Below are 9608 nucleotides of genomic sequence, written 5' to 3'. Positions count from 1 at the left end.
GATTTGCATCGACACTGGTGCCGGTGTCGATGCAAATCGACACCGGTGCCGGTGTCGATTCATTCTGACCAATCAGGGGAGCGATACCCACCTGCCTGGCCTGAATCTACGTGTTACGGCGTCATAACCAACGTGGAACGGGGCCTTCTGATTGGTCCGCGGCGCCTGGCTATATGATAATGTGAAATAAAACACGCACACTATAAACTAGAAATTTAACCCCAAGCTTTTCCCGAGCCTTTATACGATACAGTGTTTTAAAGCTCAGTATTTGACTGTATATATAAATTTTACTATTCATTCGTGCTTCAACTGTTGAAAGGCCTAATTTGTTATCACAGCTGCAGTGTAAAATACAGGAAGTTTGTTTTCAATTTCAGACATCAGACCGGAAATTTTATGTCCCTTGCCAGTTGCCGACCTCCAAAAAAGGCGGCAGGTTTTTCCTTGGAATCAGAAGCACAACATTTTCCCATAGGACTTTCTAAGTCTTTATTTGGTTGGAGCCTGTAGTGGATAGACATGTAAGACGTTACTTACTTACTTATCCTCTTCATCCCATGTGGGACATAAGGCTGTGATAAGTTTCCTCCACTGGGGTCTGTTCTGTGCTAGGGTCTGAGCAGCATCCCAGGGGATCCCAATGGCCGCGAGGTCTTTAGCCACAATACGTCTCCATGTAGTTTTAGGACGTCCCCGTTTTCTCTTTCCCTCGGGGGCCCAATTCAGTAGACAACTGTCTTGTGTTCGTTTTTCTATACAGTTCTTCATTACTGATCTTATTTGGCCAGTAGATGTTACATATTCTACGCAGACAACTGTAGGACGTACGCGTGCAATAATGCCGACTCTTAGTAACTTGTATTTACCTCTGGACTACGATGTGCCTATCAAAATGGTCTTGACTGTTTATGACAGTCTTTCAAGTGGTGAACAGAGGACAAATCAAACCTGGGAAGGAATGGACTGGGTAATTAGTCATATGGTTTAGCAGCATTTTTTTGGCTGAATATTTCTTTTTTCGCCCGCGCGCGTTAGTTTTGGGGTCATAAATAAAATTAAGACAGTGTAGCCGTTAGGAACGCCGCAGGGGATATGCTTTACCAGTAACCATGGCGACGGCAATCTGGTTCAAGCCATTGCCCTAATTTGTTTGAAATGGAAAAAGATGATGATCATGAAACCCGGCAAAAACAATTTCTTTCCCATCCTTGAAGGCAAACGTTAGAAAATTACGCTTTGTATATTTTGTCGTCTATTGGATCATACTGCCACATCGTGTATTATGTTCCAATTGTAAATTCTAGAGTCGCACAAGAATTTTGGTCACCAAAAGGACGCTAAGTGAATGTTGTATAGCGAAATGGGATCCATATGGATGTGCTAGGATTTTATGTTAGGGCTGAGTACGTTAGCCTGAGTACCATCCTCCGTAGTGCACGACCGCTGGCTCATTACTTTCGCTCCATGGTTAGCAAGCGAATGGAATGAGCCAGCGGCCACTACGGAGAATGGTAACCAGGCTATGACTAAGTACTATGTATCATCTAGTTTCTTAGCCAGTTTACACAACAGGCCTATTTATAGCCAGCGCAGGCAAATTAAATGATGTCACTGTCCTACTTCATCATTTTCTGCTTGTCTACAGTTATAACTCTTCAATTCCGCGTTGCTATGGGTAGCGTTTTGTTGATCTTACATAAGCGTTATCGGATTGCAGTGTTTGGATTCCCCGTCGCGAGTACGTACCGCCGGTGTTGTATCCTTGGTACTGAAACAACATCCGACAAGCTGGGGCCTCTAGTACATCACTTCCGTGACCAAATAGAGGTATAGTTTTCGACTCAGTTTATTTGTCTATGTGTATCTATTTTCGCAGCAATAACGTAAGAAAAATCTGAATGGACTTTTGGGCACGATGTTTGATTTAAGATTTTTATTTTATTCATTTGCACCTACAAAAATGCAAAATCCAGAAATAAAAGAAATTGAACTATGTGAAAAAACATCGCGCGGCAAAGAGGGAAAATATGTTTTTAAGTGAACACGACGGTCAAGATTGAATATGGGCCCCCTGGCGGATAATTTAGTAATGCAGCGGAACGTCCGTTTTATGTATCTTTTGCCCAGGATATGCTGTGGTCTTGCTTGAGGATTTAGTAACCATCTACCTTACCAAAGTCACACATTTTTACGAGCGATATAATCTGTATCTGTATCTATATAGCCGGTATAACCGCCGTTCGGCGTAACACACCAGCTTCGCAGGCACGCGGCACAGCAGCAGCTGGCTATATTACACCAAGCGACTCATTACACCTGACTTTTGCACATCTATCTGCAAGCGTTCTTTAAAACTACCCAGAGAAGATGCTCCTACTGTACTTGGTGATAACAAATTCCACTCTACAATAGTTCTGGGAAAGTACGCATCGATCCTAGGTTGGTAACTCTGGTATTTGAAGGCATGACTGTTTCTTGTTCTTTTTTGAGCTGGTATTAGATACTTATCAGTTGGTACGTCCACCAGTTTATTGGTCATTTTGTACATCATGGAAAGTCTGGACATTTTCCTTCTGTCTTCAAGTGACATCCACTGCAAATCTGTGTTCATTTTGGTAACACTAGAATCCCTGTTATAGTTATTTGTGCAGAATCGGGCAGCTTGGTTCTGTACCCTTTCAAGTTTATATTTGTCTTTCTCTGTATACGGGTCCCATACTGTAGCGGCATATTCAAGGTTAGGTCTTACTAGTGACGTGTATGCAAGTGATTTTACCCTGATCTTTATAAGATCGTGAAATCAACAATGCTCAAGGTGATAAAGTCTGATTATCATCAATGTAAATGCAATAGACGATGATAATTGATTTTACAGTTAACATATTCAGCATCTGTTCTTAAAGGCCATTATTTGAATTAGTAACTATGAACATCTATCCCAAATAACAGCCAATTCAAGTATTTAATGCAGTAACCGCTTTAAAAACTAATATGAAAACATGTTTGTTTTTGGATTTATAATGGCTTGTTCTCTTTTTAAATCCAACACGAGGTTGTAGTGCACAACAGTATCAAGGTGCTATTTCACACCGATCGAAGAAATATTGTCATGTCTATAACTTAATATAAGGTCCCAAAACCGAGATATTCTTCTACTATTCAGCACAATTTCCACCTCGATGTTGTGCACATAAGAATAAATGCAGCCTTTTCGTAGTACTGATACGAACTACTTTAGCCCAGCACCACTATTAGACGGGGTAGCGGATAAATACAATAAATGTGTTCTTCGGCCTTAAAGGGCAAGGACGACTGTTTGTTTGAATTAGTGTCCCTCCGCCGGTTCCCGGATATTCTTGTATGCGCATAATGTCACGTGACTGGTCATTCAAACCCGAGAAAGGCATGAGAAAGTTCTACGATGTTCCTTCATCATCAAAACACATTCTACAATTTCATATCAATACAATCTGTCATATTTCCTGATTATTGTACATGTACCATGCAAGCTACAACCAAAATCTCGGGATAGCCTGTGATGTTGTCATCTCAGTACTTATATTATATTTGGGTCTTTTATTGAATCTGAACACGAAGCTAAGCTTGTTATGCTCTCAAGTTGATCCCTCCTACGCACGCCCTTCAAGTCAGTTAAACATAAAAGTCACATCACATTCGATCTTTATTTTTCAAAGCACGTTTGATTCACCTTTGATTACTCCCTTGCTTGGCTACCATTTGGGGATTCAAAGCTCAAAGGACCAATTACGTGTAGACGTTCTCTTGTGCGTGTAAGGGTGCCCCGCATTTTTGTATTAGCCCCAAGGTACTAGGGTTGTAGCCAGACTCGTCATTTTGTCCTTTGTCGGAAGTTTGCAGCTGAGGACTGAAAAAAATTGCCCATTCTGTCCTCTGTGACGGAAAAAAATCAATAAATAAAGATATAAAAAACTAGAAAGGCCGACATTTGCTTGAGAGCAAATACAGCATATTTCAGCCATCTCCCTCATGCAACAATAGGCCTTGAGGTCGTTACGTTGACCCCTTTGGCCATTGGAAAATGACCAAAAAAATCCCAAATATATCATTTTAAAGTGGTCCATGCCAAAAATTATACATGGGTCATTTGAATAGATATCTAGAGCACCCCTTTACCAATTTACGGGTCATTAGGTTGTAAATCGAGGGAACAGGAGCCAAAAATGTCCAAATTTTGTCAAAAATGGCCATAAAATCGCAAAATTAAGTATTTTGTTGTACCGTATGGGAAAACTTTTATTGAATTTATGTGCACATAATTGAAGGGCACTTTTATACCAAATTTCAGATCATTTGGTTGTAAAACGAGGCTACAGGAGCCAAAAATGTCCTTTTCTGGTCAAAAAAATGCCCAAAAATCGCAAAATTAAGTATTTTGTTGTACCGTATGGGAAAACTTTTATTAAATTTATGTGCACATAATTGAAGGGCACTTTTATATCAAATTTCAGATCATTTGGTTGTAAAACGAGGCTACAGGAGCCACAAATGTCCTTTTTTGGTCAAAAAATGGCCCAAAATCGCAAAATTAAGCATTTTGTTGTACCGTATGGGAAAAATTTTATTGAATTTATGTGCACATAATTGAAGGGCACTTTTATACCAAATTTCAGATCATTTGGTTGTAAAACGAGGCTACAGGAGCCACAAATGTCCTTTTTTGGTCAAAAAATGGCAAAAAATCGCAAAATTAAGCATTTTGTTGTACCGTATGCCAAAACTGTTATTGAATCTAGGTGAGCATATGATCAAGGCACCTCTGTACCAAATTTCATGTCATTCGGCTGTAATACCAGGGTACAGGAGCCCGAAATATACATAAAAATTGACAAAAACCTCAATAAAATCATTTTAAAGGCAGATATGAAAAAAATGAAAAAAACACCTGGGGGTATTGGCTTACTCTACCTTTGTGCCAAATTTCAAGTCAATCGGTCAAAAAATGGCGGAGTTGATTCGATTTGAAGATTTGACAGGAGAAAGAAAGAAAGAAAGAAACATTACGAATACAATATATTTCACCATACCTATGGTATGGCTGAAATATAAAAACTGTCTCCCTTGTACATTTTTCACCAAAACAGATGTCGTTGAGCAGCTTAGTCTACCAGCAAATTTTACCCCTCAAAATGCTGGAAATAGCGTTTCAGAGGGTCTAGATTTTACAAATTTCTGGGGGAGCAGGCCTTTTAGGGACATTGCGCGTTGGGCGCTCGATACGATTCAAAATCGATGGCGCGGAAAATGATTTCAGTCTGGCTACAACCCTGATTAGCCCATTGAGAAAATCCATTTCTGCATGGTAGCGCCGAGTGTTTGAATGGGGCGCACTAAGCAGTTGTTTTTCTTAAGATTTGGAGAAGGATCCCTTTTTGTTTCAATGTATGATAAAGACATGCATGTAAAGTGACATATATGCACTATGCTTTCTGCCCGATACTGTGAAAGTATAATTTTTTTATGTGAATAGATGAATAAATACAAAGTTATTCTTGGCAATAGGACAAAATTTACAATAGCTGGATATGATGAAAAAAAATTTCAAGAAATATTCCAAAACGTTCCAATCTTGGCGTAATGCTCTTCCACATAACAGTCTGTGTAATCTTTTTCTCATTTTTTTTTCAAAATATCTGTATATGGCGTATTCAATCAAAGCAGAAAAAGCTGAGATAATGTATAGATATGAGATGGACACACCTTAAGATATATCTAATGGTGCAAATTTGTACAAATATATATTATAGTACCACTCCGATTCCGTCATATTAAATGCGCTACAAAGCCATTCAAATCATCGTATCCGTCGGGTTCTAACTACTATAGGTTCGAAATTGGTGTTTCCATGGCTTTGCAAAAGGTAGAGTCGCCCGCATATAAATATGAATAATCCAGCGACAGAATACAATATGACAAAACTCCCCGCGTGTGCATTAACCTCGTATAAGCGTGGTGTCAAGGGTAATAGGCTCAATTACCCTTACTACATGGCTGCATCGGTGTAAGGGTCTTCACGAGGAAAGGCCTTATTAGCATAGCCAGTCAGTCTCTTGTGTAACAGTGGATGGCAAGGACGTTAGCCTGGTTGTACGTACGTATACAGCTGGCAGAGCCGCAAGCTGGCGAGGTCTATTTCTAGCGCAGACCTGGGCACTGCATACATGCGTTTGCAGAATACCTGCTTCGCGGAGGCTTGAATGCGCGTGAGAAAGGCGGCGGATAAGATTTTAAATCCGTTGGGGACCCTTCTCGTCAGATTGGGTTTCTCCGAAGGGGATTGCAAACGTCTGCAGAGTGCAGCTTCGCAGCTAAGAACTACGGTGGCGGTAAGGTTTTGTGTTATATCTGTAGATCTACATGTACATGTCTCAGACTTTTTGTAGCACCGTTTCTTCTTGCTGTTGCAAAGATGCTTTCTATTCAGTCACAGTGCAATGGTAATTGCTTAACGCTACTTAGCTTTCGTACAGCGGGCGTTCTTGCATGAAGCAATGGCTCTGATTGCCGAACGTCTTTTATTGTATCCCGTGTCAGTCTGTGTATGGTAAATCCACACAGGCATGGTAAATGACAGTTGCTCAAGCAATTGGATAGGTTCTGCAAACGGAGAGACCTTTTAGGAATCATTCACTACCCTTCGTCTGTGATTGAGGAAGCGGCTGAATCGCATGAATGTTTGCAAATCTATCTAGTTGCTTTACGGTTTTTACCTTCGCTAGGATGTTGTGTTTTCGGTAGCGTTTGTATGTACTTTATGCATATGTGTGATTGTGTATGTTTGTGAATGGACAAAATATTTGTAGAAGACCTGAATGAATTTGATTGATATTTGCTATAGCTATGTGGGCTTTATCAAACCTTGATTTAATGTTTACATTTTGAACCTCCAAGCGGCTTGTTATGATACTGCAACATGACTACCGTTTTGATATCTCGAGTCCTGAACATGCTATGGTCTTGTTTAATGATTGCATATAGCTCTTGGGACAGAGAGTAGGAGGCGTAGGCGTAGGTTTGGGCCCCCTAGCAGCTTCCTTGTAACTTCAGGAGGTCTAGTTTCAGATTTTGAAAGAGAATAAGTCAAGAAAGGGTTGAATAATCGCCATGATTTTTTTTGCATACTTTTGTGTGTATTACTATTCAGATGTCTAAACATTATTGAAGTGTGTATGGTAAGGGATTCGTAGCGCATGGAACATACGGAAAACATGTTTTGTTGTGAAAAACGCTTTAAGCATTGCGTAGATGAAACAGATGACATCGGCAAATTGAAGTAATTGGCACCTGCTAGTCCGTGTTGTGATTGGCTTTGTTACCATGACGACGTTTCAACAGACATTATTGATTGCTATATGAAATGAAAGCTGGCGTAATGCGTGCGTAGACGAAAGTAGGATGGCCTTTGATGTTTGCCGCTCAACCGTTATAACGTCTGTGATCTGATTTAAACGTTTCGCCGCCCAATTTGTACCAATCAACTGCAGGAAATGACAGGACGGGGTCAAGGACTATTCCATTGTAGAAACTTCTGGAGCGGTGTGCCTAGAATTTTCTTAACCCCATTTCATCTATATTCTCACATTATCATACCCATTTATTTTTGCACCGCACAAGAGAATAAAAGTATACAATATTCAAAAGAAAAATTTTGTTACCTATATCTATTCGCTCCCATCTTATTGCACTAAAAATTATGTTTGCTTGTAAGCATATCCGTTGCGTCAAAGTTGTCTTTTACGCCCATCTCCTCAATTTTTTGTAAAGTACTGTTACGCAATTCCTTTCCACTTCTTTATTAGAAACTAGCGAGAATTGCCTTTCGGTGGTTTCTTATGCATTAATACTAAATTGTACACTCTCGAAAATAAACTGCATTTGAATACTTATACATTAATACTTGTTCCTAAATTGTTCACTCTCGAAAATAAACTGATGTGAATACTTTTACATTAATACTTTTTCCTAATTTTTTCCTCTTGAAAATAAACTACATGTGAATACTTGTACATTAATACGTGTTCCTAAATTGTTCACTCTCGAAAATAAACTGCATGTGAATACTTATACATTAACACTTGTTTCTAAATTGTTCACTCTCGAAAATAAACTGCATGTGAATACTTATACATTAATACTTGTTTCTAAATTGTTCACTCTCGAAAATAAACTGCATGTGAATACTTATACATCAATGCTTGTTTCTAAATTGTTCACTCTTGAAATTAAACTACATGTGAATACTTATACATTAATACTTGTTCCTAAATTGTTCACTCTCGAAAATAAGCTGCATGTGAATACTTATACATTAATACTTGTTCCTAGATTGTTCACTCTCGAACTGCATGTGAATACTTATAGAATTATACTTGTTCCTAAATTGTTCACTCTCGAAAATAAGCTGCATGTGAATACTTATACATTAATACTTGTTCCTAGATTGTTCACTCTCGAACTGCATGTGAATACTTATAGAATTATACTTGTTCCTAAATTGTTCACTCTCGAAAATAAACTGCACGTGAATACTTATACATTAAAACTTGTTCCTAAATTGTTCACTCTCGAGGACGAACTGCCTGGGAATTGGTGTAACACTGCAACGTTTACCGATAGAATCCCAATGCCTTCATCAATGGCGATAACGGACCATCCCCAAAACGTCTGTTCCTCAAAGTGAACCGTTAGACACCAACCGTATACAGTGCAGTCGAGAAAGATGGATGTCCGTACGTGCCTAGCATCTCCAAAAGCCATTTGTCTGACCATGCCGCCCAAGCCATTCATTCACTACAAACCACTGTCGAGTCCATGAATGAAAGGAGGCGGCCTTGTCTAATTGCACGTCAAGTACGCACGGGCGTGACGCGTCCAATCTGAACGGCAAATACTGCCGTGGAACGTCCATTCTGAATACAAAGTAAAAACCTCGAACGTTCACTCTGAGGCTTTTCATACCGCTAGGGTTTTATTTTGTGTGCGGCTTTCAGCTGCTTTCTGAAAGATACAGTGAACCTCCTGGCGGTTTCCTTGGTACTGCAGCAGAACGTCCTGATTTTGCTTTTTTTCTGGCGATGCTATTGTCTTGATTTTTTTGTGGCAGATATATTTATACGCCAGGAATTAGTGGTGTAGGTTTCACTTTTGAATCTTTGCAAGATTAAAATTTATAGATTAAAAGATCTAAAGATATGCATAAATAAATGCAAATCGTGCAAAATGACTAATTTTGAATAATCGATGAGGATATTCTATCATACTATTTATATTTAGCATTATTCAGTTTTTGTTTTTAACATACTATGCATGGTCTGGATATTTTAGTGAGGGATTGCATTTAACATTAGAAAGATGTGGTGTAGTTTTGGGCGCTCTATGATCCAATTTTGGAGCTGCAGGGGTGTTGCTGTTTAAAGCTTTCAAAAAGTGAAAAAAATTAAGGGTGGATTACTTTAATTCTGGGCATACACTTCTAATTCTCTGTTTAAACAATAAGATAGAATTATCACGAAATATGCAGGATTAAGTTTCATAATATTGTTTCCATAAGTAGTCTTCAATACGTA

This window comes from Branchiostoma floridae, chromosome 12 (assembly GCF_000003815.2).
Source record: "Branchiostoma floridae strain S238N-H82 chromosome 12, Bfl_VNyyK, whole genome shotgun sequence".
Lineage (NCBI taxonomy): Eukaryota > Metazoa > Chordata > Leptocardii > Amphioxiformes > Branchiostomatidae > Branchiostoma > Branchiostoma floridae.
The sequence above is the reverse complement of the archived record's forward strand: the minus strand, read 5'-3'. Positions refer to the sequence as shown.